Here is an 18,112-nt window from a genome sequence, read left to right as displayed (position 1 = left end):
CCCGCTGAAGATGGGGACCACATGGTCGCCGGGGGCCGGGTCCTCCACCTTGTCCCCATGCTCTTCACCACTTTGGATCCATTGGATTCTTGTTGTTACTAGAGGCGAAGCTGCCTTTATACACGGGGTGCACATGCACCCCAAAAAATTACAAAAATAGTGAGTTTGGTTAGAATTCCACCATATACACACCTCTTATGAGACACGTCTATGCACCCATAAGGCAAATGCACCTCTCTCTAATTTGCTCTTGCTTCGCTACTGGTTGTTACTTAGCTGTGAATGTGATGTGATTATGGATGGTTTGGGCGGCCCCCATACCGCCAACGGGCTGCCTCCTCCATCCTTTGTCTCCACCACTCTGGATCCTTTCTCTTTATCCCTTTATTACTTTGCTCCATAGTATTTATCTTTCCAATGAAGCTCTCGACCTTACACTGATCAGGGCCAGACAATGGAAAAGGCCGCCACCTAAAGCTTCTTCCCTAGAATAGCAATGGCGAGATGATATCAACATGCACCTCATGAGTAGGAGCTTTCCCCTTCAACCCAACCCTCTCATCTCACAAAAAAGAGCACTCGCACTACCATGGGAAACTATGTTGTTAGGATGGTAGCTGGCGTACTCGGCTTGAGCCTAGCTGGCACCTGGATGCTCGGTGGGCTTTCTCAACCTCCAATCAGCTTCAGCCTCTCCTCAAGGTGCATCCATGGCAAAAAATTCTAGGGGGGACTGTAGGATCTATGGTTGGCCTAGAGGGGGGTGAATAGGCTTGTCAAAACAAACACACAAACTTTTATCAAATTCACCATTCGGCACTACCACTCTGGAGGGCGACACTGCCGGACTGTGGCACTACCGGGTCAGAACAGCGGCACTGCCGCACTTGCAGACAACTTCGAATCATAGTTCAAAATCCATGAATGAAAACTTAGATCAGAGAAATTTCCTAGCTTACTGTAGGTATGACAATCATAGATCAAGAGCTAGAGGTGGTAGGAACACCACACACAAGTAGATCGACTAGAAACCCTTAAAATCACCTCAACCACAATATGCCATGCAAGTAATGTAAATCAAGCACAAGTGACACAATGATTTATCCTATGGTTTGGCTCACCACCAAAGCTTGCCTACCTCCATGTTATTGAGGTTAGCCACTAAGGCTTAGGGCTTTCCAACCCTTTCTCATTCTCAAATCAAGAGACTTAACTCTTGAGATGAGGGGTGAGTATACTAACTTCAAGAGATGGTTACAAATGTCCAGGGCTACCACACAAGTTAGCAAGCTCCACGAGCGACGCTCTAGCCGACTAGGAGCCAAGCTCCAAGAGTAACAAACACAACCACCAACCAAAACATGAACCAAATGCTCTTTAGAGTTGGAGAATCAATGGAGCTGCTCTCTAATCGAGTTTTGGACCCTTTCCCTCAAGGATTGATGGGAAAATCAATGGATTTGCTTGGGGGCTTGAGGTCAACAATGGAAGGAGAGAGAGAGCTCTTGCTCTGTTTTGGGCGTGCTGAAGTGAGGAAGAAAAGATAGAGAGCCATTGGGGAGAAAGGGGAAAGGTATATATACCCCCCAGCCCCCAACGGTCACTGCACCCAAGGGGTCAGGCGAGACAGAGCCCGCGGCCTCGAGGTCAGGCGAGATGGAGCCTGCAACCTTGAGGTCGAGTGAGATGGAGCCCGCGACTTTGGGTGAGACGAAACCTACGTCCTTAGGGTTAGGCGAGATGGAACCTGTGTCCTTGGGGTCGGGCGAGACGGAGTCCGCGACCTCAAGATCGAGCGAGATGGAGCCCACGGCCTTGAGGTTGAGCGAGATAGAGCCCATGACCTTGGGGTCAGGCGAGACCTTTTAAAACATCTCAAGCCATCCGGCGAAGTCAACGTGGGCGCTAACTTCCTTGTGCCGCAACTCAAGTGCGGCAGTGCCATACCACGTAAGACAGCAAGGGTAATAGTAAAGTGTAGACTATCTTAGCTGTGAATCTGAGGTTGCATGTGGTTGTTTGAGCACTTGGTAGCACATATTAGCTTAAGCATTGTGTCTCCCTTTATAGTACGGCTTTTCCTATACTCAAATTCAAAATATAAAAGAATTTAAACCTCCTTTGAGTTTGAAGCCATCTACATTTGTAATTGGGGGCTCCTCCGTTTCATGTAGCATCCTCGAATATAAATTCCCTACTTGCCATCTCGATAAATCTCATTAGCTCTCTAATTGCATGGTCATTATCACCAAAACCACAATTAGGGCTTGATTGCACTTTTAGGGACTCCATGGGTCCAACGACCTTATGGGGGCATGAGCTCCCCCCACTGTTGGATCTGTCCCTAATCAACGTAGTACTAGGCACGTCTTGGCTGGTGAGGGCTCAGGATGACGCCCGCATAGAGGAAGTTGATAAGGCGAGGTACAAGAAATCCCATGAGGTGGTGGCTCACGAGCGAAGGTGCTCACTTCGCTAGTATCACCATCAAGTTTAGCTGCCTTGTCAAGTTATACGTTCAACAACCTATATCAACATTTATCTGAATCTGAAGAAGGAAAAAACATCTATAAATTAGGCTAGTACCAGTTCAGCACTGAATGAAGGTTGCCTCTTAAGCAGAAATACAATTCAAACCATGAGCATTATGTCAGGAACCCTTCACTTTCTCACTGTCCTCTTCATCTCTATGGCATTTCTGATGGCCATGGGCTCTTCATCTCTATGGCATTTCCCCGCGCCTCCCTCTCCCCCCATTCCCTCCCTCTCTCTCTGTCTCAGTGTCTCCCCACCGCTCTAGGGAGCCATGCCCATCGTCAGCGCGACGGCCCCTTCCCCACCACTGGCCGGCCTCTCTCCCCCATTGTCTCCTTCACCTACGCCCCCTCTGTTCCTCCCCTGGCTAGCCGATAGTGTGCCACACCCCTCTACATATCTCTCTTGCTCCTAGAAGAAGCCCGCTAGCGGCGGCCATTGTCGGTGGCAGCCACCTCGTCGCCATTGGTGGATTTGGTTAAGCCCCAATGTGTGGCAGAACCGCCTAATCTAATACCTCCTAGGAGTGCTCATCTTCCATTAGACACTAAGCACCCAAGGGAGCACACCAAATTACTCGCCTTCATCGGGCACACCCCAAGGGAGAACCCAAAAATCCACATTTTTGCCATCAGGATCATAAATGAGAGAATAAAGCTTACATCATTCTTAACCATTTCTTACATCACTTTACATGTACACCAGAGTATAACATTTATTATTATAACAGCAGAATGTAATCATATTATCAGAGTTATGAATAATTTAATGTAGAGCGGAATATAACATGTGATCAGAATTACAACGGAAATAAACATCTATTAATGACATGATGGAGTATTGATATATAAACTACTACAACAGGTTATGAACTTTCATTTATAAAAACATTTGGTGAGAGTTATAAATAACAACTACGATCGCAGTGTAAAGGAATCCTCGCTGAGCCCACCAGGAGGTATCCACACACAAAGGTTAGCTCTAGCATCCACCTATTACCTGCAATAGGGGGAATAAAACCTTGAGTACTCAATTGTACTCAGCAAGACTTACCTGTCAGGAGAAAAGACAAGACTCCAAGGATATGCAAGGCTATCTGGCTTGTGGGTTTATTGCATTTGCGAGAAGCATTACTAAGCGTGCGTCCTTATATTTGATTTTTATTAATAGCCACATTGGTTCATTAACTAACCGTTCTATGTAAGCACCTGTGCTACTTTTAAGAAGGTGGTAAGCAATTAGATTTCCCTCTTCCATCTTTTATCTTTCAATTCTTACTATGATGCTAAACTGTAGACAAGCTGGATCGGATTGCCTGGCGATTCGCGAATCAATGCCCCCAGCTGGGTACCCCGAAAACACACGCCCCGCTTGTACCCTAGGCACAAGCAGGACCAACCCATCACTCTCCTATCTTGGGTGTCCAGGTCCCCGCCCAAACTGGGACTCCAAGCCCTCGCCCCTGAGTCCCGGACTCAGTGTGGTGCAAGGACCCCCTCCACCAAAATAAAACCCTAACAGTCGGTCCGAAAAGAGCCAGATCCGCGATAAGAGAGCAACAAGTCTTTCAAGCGCCCATACACAAGTATGTGCTCGTGATAATAAGTCTGTGACCTGCCTAGAGTCTTATGCAACAAACGGTCCTTAACCGACCAGACAAGGAAAGCAGTGTAACCAAGCTATGACCCGCATTCACGGCGACACAACCTCTTACACCCACCAATACCCAAACCATATCCCTACCCGGTCACCATTTTCCTTTCCACCATTTATATCTTTCCAAGTGATAATAATACAGTAATACATTTCCTATCTCTCGCGAGTGACAGGCAATCACTCGACTTCTATCGGAGTCCTGTAACATAGCATTCTACACGATCCTGTTATACTAATAAGACTCATAGGATAAAGATATATATGCAAGTGGGTTTCATTCAACTCCTTAAAACTTAATGCACAAATATAATTTAAACTGCATAAAGTAGGGGTTATGCACCGGGGCTTGCCTGGGTAAGATATATTAAAAAGTTAGTATCTGCATCTTCAGATCATCCACCATCAACTGGATAGAAAGCCCATTGCATCATTTCCTAGAGAGAATACCATTACACCATCTTCGGCTTCCCAATCATCCTTCGATCGATCCGTTGATCCATCATCGTACCTATATGATATGCATGCGATGCAATGCAAAGATGTAATTAATTGGCTGCAATCATGACTCGTAAAATACGACGTACGCCTCTCGAGTTAACAGGCTAGTTCTAACGACGACCGTACTTAGGCTACATATACACATTGTCGGATAAGGTGTTATTTCCCAACAATAATTTTAGTTATATAAACCCAATATGTTCCTTTATTGCATTCTATCGATTTAATCCTTATTCGAAATAGAGCATCATTAGCTACCTAGCAAACTGATTATTCTAGAGCTACAAAAATTATAGTGAGTAGTTAATATTGCTAAGAGCCTACTGTACAAATTTTAGATTCAACAATATTTACTCATTTATCACAACGATTCCTACAAGTTTATATCTTTACAAAATTAAGTACCTTAAATTAATTATATAACTTCCAAGAATATTATCACACTATATGGACAAACTATACTAACAGGTAAATCATAATTTTAGGAGACCAATAAAACTGGTTTTACCATTTTGGGACAACTACATAATTTTATATTGATTTCACAAGTCCATTCTTGAAACTAAATTAGCTAATCGTTTTAGAAAACTGAAGAAACCAGCAGCCCAAAACGGCCCAGTGGAGATCGGTAGTACCAGGCCAGCCCAGCGGCGAGGCAGCCCGGCGGCGAGCGTGCGTAGGCACGGGCGGCCCATGAGCGGTGCAGGCGCGGCCCAGGCGTGACGGTAGGCCGGCCCAGCACGGCGTGGCCCAGCCACGGCGCGTGCTTTTTGCAGAAAAGGCCCCCGATTTTTAGCTAATCCATCTACGATCTAGTTCACTATTCAAACGAGTCAAGTATTTGGCAAAAGGGGCCCTGTATAAAACTGCGTCTTGGATTTATACCCTTTTCTTCATCCTCCACAGCAGAGCAAGCAGCATCGGCCGGCAGCCAGGCAGCGCGGGACACGGCACAGCGGCGCCGGCGAGGTCATCAGCGCGGCTCCGGTGCTATACACGGCGGGGCGATAGCGGTCCAGAGCCGGACCGAGGACGCGCGCGCGGTGGCCGGGCGACGAGAGCGCGGCCACGGAGACTCGGTGAGGAGGAGGAGCGCTCGCAAGAGGGCTGATGGCGACGGCGCAGCCATGACAGCCGCGGTCTAGCGTTGGTGGAGACGCGCATGGAACTCAGGAATGCTTGCGCATGTGACGGCCGGACAAGAGCGGCTACGGTGAACGAGCTCTGCTCGACTGCGGCTGCGAGGAAGGCTCTCGGGAAGACGGCACTGCAGAGACGGGGGCAGTGACTTCGGCGCGGGCAGCAGGGAACCGGGAGGCGGGGTGCTATGGAAGGAGTAGCGCTGTCTGCACGAGCAAGGCGTGCACTGTGAAGATGAAAAAGGCTGAAATCGAGACAAGTAAGGACGGAGGCAGGCAAGACACGACCGCAGATGCAGAAATAGAACAGGAGGAAAACAAGAGGTTTGGCCGAGCACGTGGTCTGGCAGGGCGTGCCGGGCCATATCCGTGCAGTTCTTCAGGCGCTGAGCCGTGGTCTGCACCTGGCCTGGCCTGGCCCATCACTGTCACTCCACCGCAAGCTATAGTAGACAAATTTGCTTCCCATTCTCTCTCTTCACAGAGATCCAGAGGCTTTTGCTTTAGTCCGTCAGCTTTGCTAGTTCAAAAGTGGCTCTAGGAATCTGCTTTTACCCCACAGTGCACGGCGGCACTGCGCCATTGACCAGGGACTGCGCACGCGCTTCTTGCTAGCCTGCTTGATGGTGCTTGCCCGACGAGACGATCGAGCACGGCCAAAACGCGGCTTGGCCAATGCAGGACGTAGTCAGAAGCAAGGAAGAACGGGCGCAGCTACGATGGCTCCGTTGCTGGTGCTCCCATTAAAATATTTGGACAAAACCACTCTGGTACTGCATTTGCTGTTTCCCCTTCACAGACAACCGACTGACCATGAGCTATCGATCGATCAACCTGTACTATTGGTTATATATATATATATATATATATATATGTATATTGTTGTCTTATCTGTCATCACGCTTTGTTGACTTTACTGCTCCCGCAACTAACTTGTTCAATCCAATCTAATCGCGCGCTCGTCGTTACGTGCCGCGATGCCTAATTAAGCAAGCCACAGGGTACTTTTATTAGGACATTAACAGCCAAACGTCGGGTCTGTTTCACGGACGCTAGCTAGCCAGTGTGTCTGATGAGAGCAGAGGAGGAGGAGATAGTTGGCATATATATAATGTCAATGCATATTTACGATAATTGGGTTACTATAACATATGGGGATATTTATCATAACACTATAGTAAACCACTTAGTAAAGAGTTACTATAATCTTGTAAATCAACATAGTAATTATCGTAACTCAAAGTGGCTATAGAATAAGTTATTTTATAGCATATATATATATATATATAATGGTTTACAGTTTACACAAATTGTAACGTCTAGACACTGGAAAATTTTCAGCAAAGCTCAATTTAAATTTGATTCAAACGCTATATATATATATGTATATCATTCTATTTATTAATGTATTTTATTTTATTTATAAAAGTTGTTTTTCCTACTCAATCTAACCGAATGAACCGTTTTCTATTTATTTGCTAGGATTATCGTTCCACATTCTTAAATATTTCTACGCCCGGCGTGATTTAACTTGAGCTTTTACTTGAGTCCGCGAAACTAAGTCACAGGATTCGCGTATCGCGTCGAATACGTTTTAAATAAAAAAAATCTGAGAAACTCATTTTAAAATTTTGACTTAGGCCTAAATCGTGGTGCTAAATATGCTTGTAACACCAGGGGAGTTACAACCAACCCCCCTTAAAAAGAATCTCGTCCCGAGATTCAAAGCAAGAACCAGAAGAGGAGAAACACGATTACATTCCGTAGATCAGGGATTACACGAAAGATTACACAACTTCGAATATTAAACCACACGGGGATATAGGGATACATGGTTAAGAGCAACCTGGTACAACCAAGACCTACTCCAGAAGTCAAGATATATGAGGACAATAGAGAAATAACAAGAAGATGATTATCCAAAACATGGCGTAGCACCAACAGATCCAGAAACAGTCGACTGAGAAGTAAAACATCGTGAATCCTAAGTGTCGGTGTTTCAGACCGGGGGGTCCTCAACCAACCAATGAATTTGAGCTGTGTGCTCCCGGTTCCGGATGGTGATGCAAAGAGACACAAGGTTTATACTGGTTCGGGCAATCGGTGCCCTACGTCCAGTCTGAGAGATCGATCTTGTATTCCTTGCACCGAGGTGCTTGTAGTAGGGGGTTACAAGCTAGGTGAGAGAGGGAGCTAGCCCCAGGTCTCGGCAGGGTGTCATATGGGCCGCTTGAGGTGTTGCTCTCAGACGGCTGTGATGTGTGCGTGTGTTACAATGTGTTCCTCTCCTCTCCTAAGTGGCCCAAGTCCTCTCCTTTTATAGTTGAAGGGAGGACAAGGATAGTACATGTGTTCAACTATGCAGCATCGTGCCAACAGGGGCGGCATGTCCGAGCCCTGTGGCCCATTCCTATGGCGGCGTGGTCGTCGGAGTGGTCCGTCCTTGGAGCACTGGGGCGGCATGCCAGTCCCATCCGATCCTGTGCGTCATGAGAGCCCTAGGACTGCCCTGGAGTGGGTGCGGCGATGGACGTGCAAGCCGCTGTGGAAGGACTATGCGCGAGGCCGAGGCTTGGTCGGTGCCGAGGCTGCACCGCAGTGGGGGGTCTCGGCGGGCACAAACCCCGAGATAGCTGAGACCTTGGTGCATAGTGCCGAGGCCCCGAGTGGGCGGCTGACCTGGTGCGCCGGCTTGGAGGCGGTGATAACCTGGGCCAAGTTGTCCATGTCGCGTTGTTTTCAAGGCAGGGATCACGGAGCACAGTGCAGTGTGGGCGCTGATCGTGGGCACAGCGTTAGAACACAGTGGCCGGTAATCCCCGCCATGCCCTGTCCTAGCCGGTATGGCGTTGATGCGACCTCAGGTCCCGTCGGCCATTCTGTGGCATCGAGCCATCGTCCGGCTGAGATTGCGGGAGTGGTTGAAGTATTAATGAGACATGACGTGCTGTCGGGAAGATCGGCCGAGGCGGGGGCAACGGACTATGGATAAGCTGGTCTCATGCGATACGGAGAATGAGGCCTCGTGTGAGACAGAGAGCGGAGCCTCGCGTGGGACGGAGATTGGACTCCTTGCTAAGGCCTTTCGTGAGAAGCCTCGCGCGATACGGAGAAGGCACCCCCTGTCGAGGCCTTCCTTGGAGAGCCTCGCATGAAGCAGAGATCGTGTTCCCTGCTGAGGCCTTCCGTGGAGAGCCTCGCGCGAGGCGAAGATTGCGTTAGGACACCGGGACCTCCTGCGCGAGGCTCGAGGCGAGGCGTAGGGCCTGGTGGGCTTGGACATGGCAGGTGAGGGGCCCACGGCTTACCTTCCAGCTTTGTTTTTTGATGGGACTTAAGTGACCCCTTTGATTGTTCGCTCGGGGTACCCCGTTCTAAGGTACCCGATAGTAGCCCCCGAGCCTCTGGGGGAGTGCGTGCACTCTCCCAGAGGGTTTGCTGAGGCTTGGTTTATACCCGCCCCGTAGGAGTTGGGTTTTGTTTCTTGAGGTTCCAGTGGCTGCGCGCGAGCGCACCCGCTAGGTGTAGCCCCCGAGGCCCTAGAGGAGTGGAGTTACTCCTCTAGGGGCTTTTTTCACTTTCGTGTTTAAGCGAGTAGCTTTTTTATCGCATTTGCCGAGCCCATAAGCGCAAGTTTGGGTTGCGGGGGTCTTGGTGAGGCTGTAGGAAGAGCCCTCTAGCCTCCGCACAGAGCGAGAGGTTCGTTAGGGGTCCCCCTGACTTTGGGTACGACCCTCACGCTTCCTTTTGCTCGGAAGGAGGGGTGGAATGTGCCAGGCTACCCTCGATGGGCACGAGCGTGGACACTTCCGGTGAGCTATTATCGGGTGAGTCCGAGTGGAGGCCTGTACCCCATTCACTAGGGGACAGCTAGTGGTCCAGAGACGCACTCCAAGAGTACCAGAGGGTTTCTCTAGTGGGTGCCGAGGCCATTCGCTGGGCCTCGGTGGCTCGGTGCCTCCCTACGGTGGGATCCCATTTAGATACTTCCCTGCCGGTCTCGGACACGACTTAGGATGCCCTGAGCGACTGTTTGCTCAGGCCTGGGCCATTCGTAGGCTCGCCCCGAAGTCATCCCTGACTCTGTTGCCCTGGGGCGACTGTCGAAACCTCTTGGAGGCCCAGCCTTCGAACCCCTGGACCATAACGGGCTTGGTGCCCTTTATCGTGTTTTGTAATTAAACCTCTAGCGTGGGCTAGGACCGTTTGTCTTGGTCTTGGGTGCAAGAAGAGCCCTCGAGCCTCCGCCTGGAGCAAGAGGGCGATCGGAGGTCCCCTGACTTTTTCATCCGACCCTCACATATCCTTTTCGTTCGGACAGAGGGTTTGTTTGCTGAGCCCATTCTGGTCTCGGCAAGGTTGCAGGAAGAGCCCCTAGCCTCTGCGTGGAGCAAGAGGGTTGTCGGGAGTTCCCCTGGCTTTTTATACGCCCCTCGCGTGTGAGGGTTTGTTTGCCGAGGCCCCTTTTGGGTGCGAGCCCAGGTTATGGGGTCTCGGCGTATTTGTAGGAAGAGCCCCCTAGCCTCTGCACAGGGTGAGAGGGCCGCCAGGAGCTCCCCTGTCTTTTTGTATGACCCTCACGCTTCCTGTAACAGAACCGACCAAATCATAAGAACGTAAGTACAAAAACAATCACCGAAGCGATCAAATTCCTGTACTTAAGCTCCCATAATCCCGGTAGTCCGGAAATCACGAAGGATTTCAACCAACTCTCGACATACAAACCAAGATCGTAGTGATTCAACACAACACATCATCCGTTACAACATTTCACAAGTAGCATTCGGATTACATCCATCAGAGTGGAAATAGAATATTACAATCCAAGTTTGAGTGTGCGGAAGCAACATAGTTTAGTACAAAACATCATGATTTTCAAATACATTGCCAAGGCTGAGTCATGTCCCACAAAAGCATTATCAGGTACGAGAACTAGTAGAGACCGTGCCCAACGGTCTAGTCTTCATCCCCAGCTGGGAGAAGGCAGTACTTGCAGCAACCAAAGTAGAACTGGTCATCTGCAACAGGTGGGAGATAAACACTGAGTACGAGAAGGTACTCAGCTAGACTTACCCGACAAAATCAGAAATCAAGGACACCAAGGATCATGCAAGGCTTTTCAGGTGGGCTAGCTAAACACAGTTGCATAAAAGAGCTTAAGATTATAGTAACCAAATTAAACTTAGCATCAAGCTTATCATTATTTACCTGTCCACTAGATTAGCACCTGTACTAGAGCACTCACTTATTAGGAGCAAACAATATTAACCATAGTAGGTATAATAAGGCTGTCATCATCATATCATCATTTTCGAACCATTATGTTATTAAGTGTATCTACATTGGAGATAAGCCCGTCAAGTTCTCACTAACCGGGAGAGACGGCGATTCGAATCGAATTACAACTCAGCTGAGGGGGTATTCCTAACTCTCACCCTGGCATACTTAGCAAGAGTAGCCGTGGGTTACCTTTGGTACAACTCAGGAACCAAATTCGTGGGTTCGATCAGCGCCAGCGCTCTCAGAGATTACCCTTCTGCCAGGACGATCAGGACTTTTAAATCACCTGCCCTTGGACTCACGCCTACGGCTCCCTTCTGAGGCGTACTTTATACTTATCGACTCCTGGCCTGAGTTGAGCTACTCGGCTTCGCGGTCGGTCTCCAGACCCGGCCAACTAAGAGAGAGGCATGCGTTCAACATGAACAGGAAAGGCTCCAAGAATCAGTCCTTAAGCGACGCAGACGGAGTCACTGCAAACCGGTAAGCCTCCGTCCGGTCTTCATTTCAAATTAAGACTGGTTCTTTTCCACGATAGCAAATATAGCCAACCGTGCCACATGTATATTTCTATATCTCGCAGGTGACAGGAAATCACCCAACTTCTACCGCGTTTAAGCAGGGCTAAGCACTACTCGAGCCTGAGCTACATAGGATTCAGAGTAACAATATCTGGACAAGGAATTGGGTAACCAATGCAGCAATTGTTTGCATCCAGCACCTAAACTTAATGCAACAATATATATATGTAACGATAATACTGTAACTGCATTTCAGAAATTAGGAGGCTTAATATGCTCCGGGGCTTGCCTTTCACAAAGTTGCAAGGACGGTGATCCGGGCACTCAATGGTGACCTCGTCTGGCACTTCTCCTAAAGGCTGCTCCTCCTAAACCTCCGGCGTCGACTGCTGCTGCTCTCTCGGTTCCTCGAATTCTAGCAGGGTTACTCCTTCCGGTACACCTATTGCATGCCGATGCAAAAGATAAATATCATGGATGCATAAGGAATGACATGATGTTCATGATGAATGGATCACAGTGAGTGTTTACGAAAGTATCACTGGACACTCGTTTACCGAGTAATTAGCTCTATTCAAATCACTTTAAGCATGTATCTACTTAACTTAAAGACAAGATCAACTTACCTAACTTGCATAACCTAAGGTAAAGATGCTCATCTTCAGTTAAAGGCCTAACACCTAGGAACATTACCACAACTTAGAAATAATAAAGGTATACATAATTTAACATTTAAGTTTCATATGCATACAAGTAGTCCCTTAATTAAATGACACCTAAAGTTCTACAATTCCAATTGACTTGCATGAGGACATGCTGGAAAGCTTATGAAATTCTCTACAATTCATTTGTAAACATCACAGCATGATTCTTACGTGAATCAAACTGAATTCCAGTAAATCTAGAATCTGTCCAGAAATGACAGGGTTACTAACTTAATTATTTAATGATGATGCAAAAGCCTAATTTGACCAAACCAAGTTTACCAACTTGTTGCACACCCTAGAGGAACACTAGAAAGTATAGTGCCAACTTCTAAATAAATTATTTAATACCATTTTCTAATTTATTTAGTTAATTAGGTGATTAAAGCAATATATAGTAAAACTATTCAGAAAAATCTACAAAAATTACAGTAGCTATCTCATGCTGCACATAGACTACCATAAAAATTTCAAAGCCATTGAGTAAGTATAACAGTCTACACAAAAATGATAAGGCATACTGGCTTAAAATGGCATAATTAAGACATCCTAATGAAAAGTGTCAAGTAACAGATTTCACATTTTTTTAGCATCATTCTAGCATAAGAATAGTACCCACCAAATTTTACCTTTACTGGATCTATAGAAAAATTATGAAAATTCACACAAGATCCACCCATTAATAAAAGGAAATTCTATAACTTAAAAACTACACATGCACTGGCTCTGAAATTTTAACCAGAGACTCTACTAAACCAAAATAGAGGACCCACAAAATTTCATAATTTTTAGACCACAGAAACTCAAGATAAAATTCAAACAAGTTTGCATGCGTCTAAAAACACATTTCAAACTCCTATTTAATTCATCCAATTTTTCTAAAACATGTGCTCATATACTATTTTTGTTAAATACTAGACAATACTAAGAACTCAACAAAATTAGAACCATGGCATTTGGATCTATATACTAAGAAATATAGATTTTTGAATATCAATACAAATCTATGAAATAATAAAACAAAATAAATAAGGAAACAAAACTCAGCCACAGTTGGGCCGGCCCGAAGGAACAGCGGCCCGCGAAGCGCACTGGCGCGGCCCAAGCCGATGGCGCGGCCCCAGCTAGGCTCCCGCCTGAGCCTCAGCGGCTGACAAGGCGGACCCGCTCGTCAGTGAGCGAAACAGGGGAGGAGCGACGGCCGGTGGCGTAGCTCACCGCCGGTGGCTTCTCCGGCGAAGGTAAGGGTTTCTACGTGCTCGCCTCATCCTAGCGGACCTAGGGGAACCCTCATTCATAGCTATTGACGTGACAAGGAGGGGTGGCGATGGCCACGGCGGCGCTCGGCCATGGCACGGCCGGCTCCAGCGACGATACGGCGTCGCAGCCCTAATGGTTGGCGCTACGGGCTTCGGTGGTGCTCACCGGACCTAGCTACAGGCAAAGGAGGGGTGGAAAGGTTGCGCGGACAGCTGGCCGCATGGAGCGCCAACTCCGGCGAGGTCTCGCCATGGCTGCGGTGGGGGAAAACGGCGAATACGCCCTTACCGAGGCTCAATCGACTCGATTGAACGGTGGAGGTGATGGAGGGGAACACGGCGAGGCTCTGGGCGAACGGAGCAATGCGTTTTTGCAAAGGTGAGCAAACGAGGCAAAGGCGAAGGTGCGGCTGGCAGTGGGAGGCGAGAATGTGAAATGGGACGGCGAGTGCGTCGGGCAGGCGCTGGGGTGGCTTCAAGACGCGGCTGCAACGCCAGGACGTCCGTGGCGCATGGCCTGCGCGACAGAAGGCCGGCGATGAGTGGCAGACACGCGGCGTCAAGCCTCTGAGCCGGTCGGCCACGGCGACTGACCGTTTTCTAAAAACAAACGCGATTCAGTGTTTATCGGCGATGACTGACTGCACGTATTCGACGATCATCAACTCCTAATCCGTGGTGATCTAGGCCATGCCATAGTTAACAAAGTTGCTCATCTACACGTGAACTACAACTCTTTCCACAGGAGCTCAAGCTGGTTTGGCTCAGTTAGGGAGATACATGGCTCCAAACATGTGTACACGAAACTGTACTACACTTTAGGACTTAGAAAAATTTGCTAAATATGAAATCAGCATGTACTTCTGACTTGTGGGCCATGTTTGAGCATGTTCTAGCCATTTTCATGAGTTGGTCATAAAACAACTTTTGTTCCTTGCTAAATTAGCTACATCTTTTGTAAAGAGTGTACAGCCATGCAAAGCTTCCAAGTTGGACTTTTTAAACAGTCAAACTATGACACTCCTAGGGTCAATTCAAGTCAAACATGCAATTAAGGGCATTTTGGTCATTTTGATCTACATGAACAATGTCCAAACAAGTAACCTAAGTGTAGTTAAGGTGTAATAGACCATGATCAACCATTTTACAAAATTGTTATACCACTTCTAATGATCACATGTAATAAAGAAAGTAAAACAAGCAATTCACCCAATGTTGCAATGAAATGTTTTGCATGTTTCATGACCTTGTTGTTATCCTAGACTTGTCACATTACTACCATGTTGCCATGTTTCAAGGTATGAGAGTTTCATGTTGCATTCCCATGTTGCACTACTACCACTCTAAGCAATCCAGCATGAAACACATAAAATTTAAAATGTTGCATACGTATGTTTCAATGATAATGGCATGATGACATGGATAATGCACATGTTTATGAAATGACATGCAATTTAGTGGAAGCCTAAACACCTAGGGTGTTATAGCCCTCCCCCCTTAGAAAAATCTCATCCCGAGATTTGGAAAGCGTACCATTTAGTATAGAAAGTTGGATGATTTTCCTTTAGATAATCTTCCCGCTCCCAGGTTGCATCCCGTTCACTATGATTACTCCAAACTACCTTGTATAATTTAACTACTCATGTACGAGTCACTCTTTCTTGAGTATCCAGGACTTGCACGGGCTTTTCTTCATAAGAAAGATCAGATTTCAAGTTGACTTTCCTTGTTGCTATTCTCTCCTCAGGAATACGAAGACACTTCTTAAGCTGGGACACATGGAATACCGGGAATGTAGCCCCCATCTCCCGTGGTAGATCGAGCTTATAGGCTACTCTTCCACTTTTCTTGATAATGCGGTAGGGTCCAACATATCGAGGCTCAAGTTTTCTTTTAATTCCAAAACGCTTGACTCCTTTCATAGGGGATACCTTCAAATAAACATGATCACCTACTTCAAACTCAATAGGTTTTCTTCTCTTGTCAGCATAGCTCTTTTGTCTAGCCTGTGCGGTAGTTATATTCTTCTGTATAGTTTGGACTTGCTCTTCGGCTTCTTTTACAAAATCAATTCCATAGAATCTTCTTTCTCTGGGTTCCACCCAGTTCAAAGGAGTTCTACACTTGCGGCCATAAAGAGCTTCAAAAGGAGCCATTTTGATACTCTCTTGATAACTGTTGTTATAAGAGAATTCCGCGAGAGGTAACTAGCCTTCCCAAGAGCCTTTGCAAGAGATAAGACAAGCTCTAAGCATGTCTTCAAGAATTTGATTCACACGCTCAGTCTGTCCTGATGTTTGCGGATGATAGGCAGAACTGTGGATTAGATGAGTGCCAAGATTCCAATGTAAGCACTCCCAAAAGCGAGCCGTGAATTGCGGCCCTCGATCAGAAACAATGGATTTGGGTACACCATGGAGACGCACCACTTGTTGAAAATAAATCTCAGCATAATTGTGAGGATGATAGGTAGACTTGACTGGAATAAAGTGAGCAGATTTAGTTAGACGATCTACGATAACCCAGATGGAATCACAACCCCTTTTGGTAGTGGGTAATCCAACAATAAAATCCATGCTAATTTCTTCCCACTTCCAGCCAGGAATAGAGAGTGGCTGTAATAGTCCAGGCCTTATGTGAATAGCCTTGACTCTGCAACAGTTATCACACCTTGCCACGTAAGCTGCGATTTCTTTCTTCATCTTGGTCCACCAATAATACAGCTTGAGATCTTGATACATTTTACTGCTACCAGGATGGATGGACAATTTTGAAGAATGGGCTTCATCCATAATTTGATTTCTAAGTTCTTTATCTTTGGGTACCACAAGCCTATCATTAAACCAGAGAATTCCCTTGTCATCGACTTTAAAGTGCTTGGTCTCTTTCTCTTTCATTTTCCGCTTGATGTGAAATACACCCACATCCGTCTTCTAGAGCTCGATAATTCAACTTCTAAGAGAGCAATCCACAGTGATACTGTGGAGTACTACAGGATGAAGGAGGTGTGCCAGATGAAAGTATTCACTAACTAAGGAATTGCAATGGGCCTTTCTGCTTAGGGCATCAGCAACCACATTTGCCTTACCAGGGTGGTAGTGCACTTGAAGGTTGTAGTCTTTGATCAATTCTAACCATCGTCATTGATGCATGTTCAACTCAGGTTGAGTAAAGATGTACTTGAGGCTTTTATGGTCAGTATAGATGTTGCACACATTACCCAGCAAGTAATGTCTCCAAATCTTCAGGGCATGAACAACTGTGGCTAGCTCTAAGTCATGGGTAGGATAGTTGACTTCATGCTTTCAGAGCTGGCGCGAAGCATAAGCAATTACTCGACCCTCCTACATAAGAACACACCCCAAACCGGTGCCACATGCGTCACAGTAGACATCAAAAGGCTTCTCGATGTCAGGTTGTGCCAATACAGGAGCAGAGGTTAGTAAGGTCCACAAAGTGTGGAAAGCCTCTTCACACTTCGGAGTCCACACAAACTTCTCATCCTTTTGCAGTAGCCGAGTCATGGGCTTGGCGACCTTTGAGAAATCCGGGATAAAGCGACGATAATAGCTAGCCAGACCCAGAAAACTTCGGACTTCTGTGACCGTAGTAGGTGCCTTCCACTCCAGGACTTCTTGCACCTTAGTAGGGTCAACCGAAATTCCATCACCAGATAATACATGACCAAGAAAAGGTATCTTGTTCAACCAGAACTCGCACTTGCTGAACTTGGCATAAAGCTAGTTATCACGTAACCGAGTTAAAACAATTCTCAGGTGTCCAGCATGCTCTTCTTCATTCTAAGAATATACCAGGATATCATCAATGAACACGACGACAAATTTGTCCAATTCCGGCATGAATACAGAATTCATCAGGTACATAAAGTGTGCCGGAGCATTTGTCAACCCAAATGACATGACGAGGTATTCGAACAAACCATAACGATTAGAGAAAGCTGTCTTAGGTATATCTTTAGGATGAATTTTGATCTGATGGTAGCCAGACCTTAAATCGATCTTGGAGAATACCTTAGCCTTGGAGAGCTGATCAAATAGAATATCGATGCGAGGAAGAGGGTATTTGTTCTTGATAGTAACAGCGTTTAGGGGACGATAATCCACGCACATGCATAGAGACTCGTCCTTCTTCTTCACAAATATAGTTGGACAACCCCAAGGAGAAGAACTAGGCCGAATCAACCCTTTCTTCAATAGCTCATTCAACTGACTCTTCAGCTCAGCCAACTCATTGGGTGGCATCCTATAGGGCCTTTGAGAAATAGGAGCCGTACCCGGAATGAGTTCTATCTTGAATTCTACATCACGGTCCGGAGGTAATCCAGGCAAGTCATTAGGAAAGACATCTGGAAACTCACAGACAACCGATAGATCCTTAATGGCTTTGGCTAGGGTAGCATTGGCGGTATTGTGGATAGAAATATCACGAGGTAACTGCACTAGAAAACCCTTCTTATCCATAGGGTCCCTCAACATAACCACATGGGTTGATGTATCGAT

Source organism: Miscanthus floridulus, chromosome 7 (genome assembly GCF_019320115.1).
Source record: "Miscanthus floridulus cultivar M001 chromosome 7, ASM1932011v1, whole genome shotgun sequence".
Classification (NCBI taxonomy): Eukaryota; Viridiplantae; Streptophyta; class Magnoliopsida; order Poales; family Poaceae; genus Miscanthus; species Miscanthus floridulus.
This window is presented reverse-complemented; position numbering follows the sequence as displayed.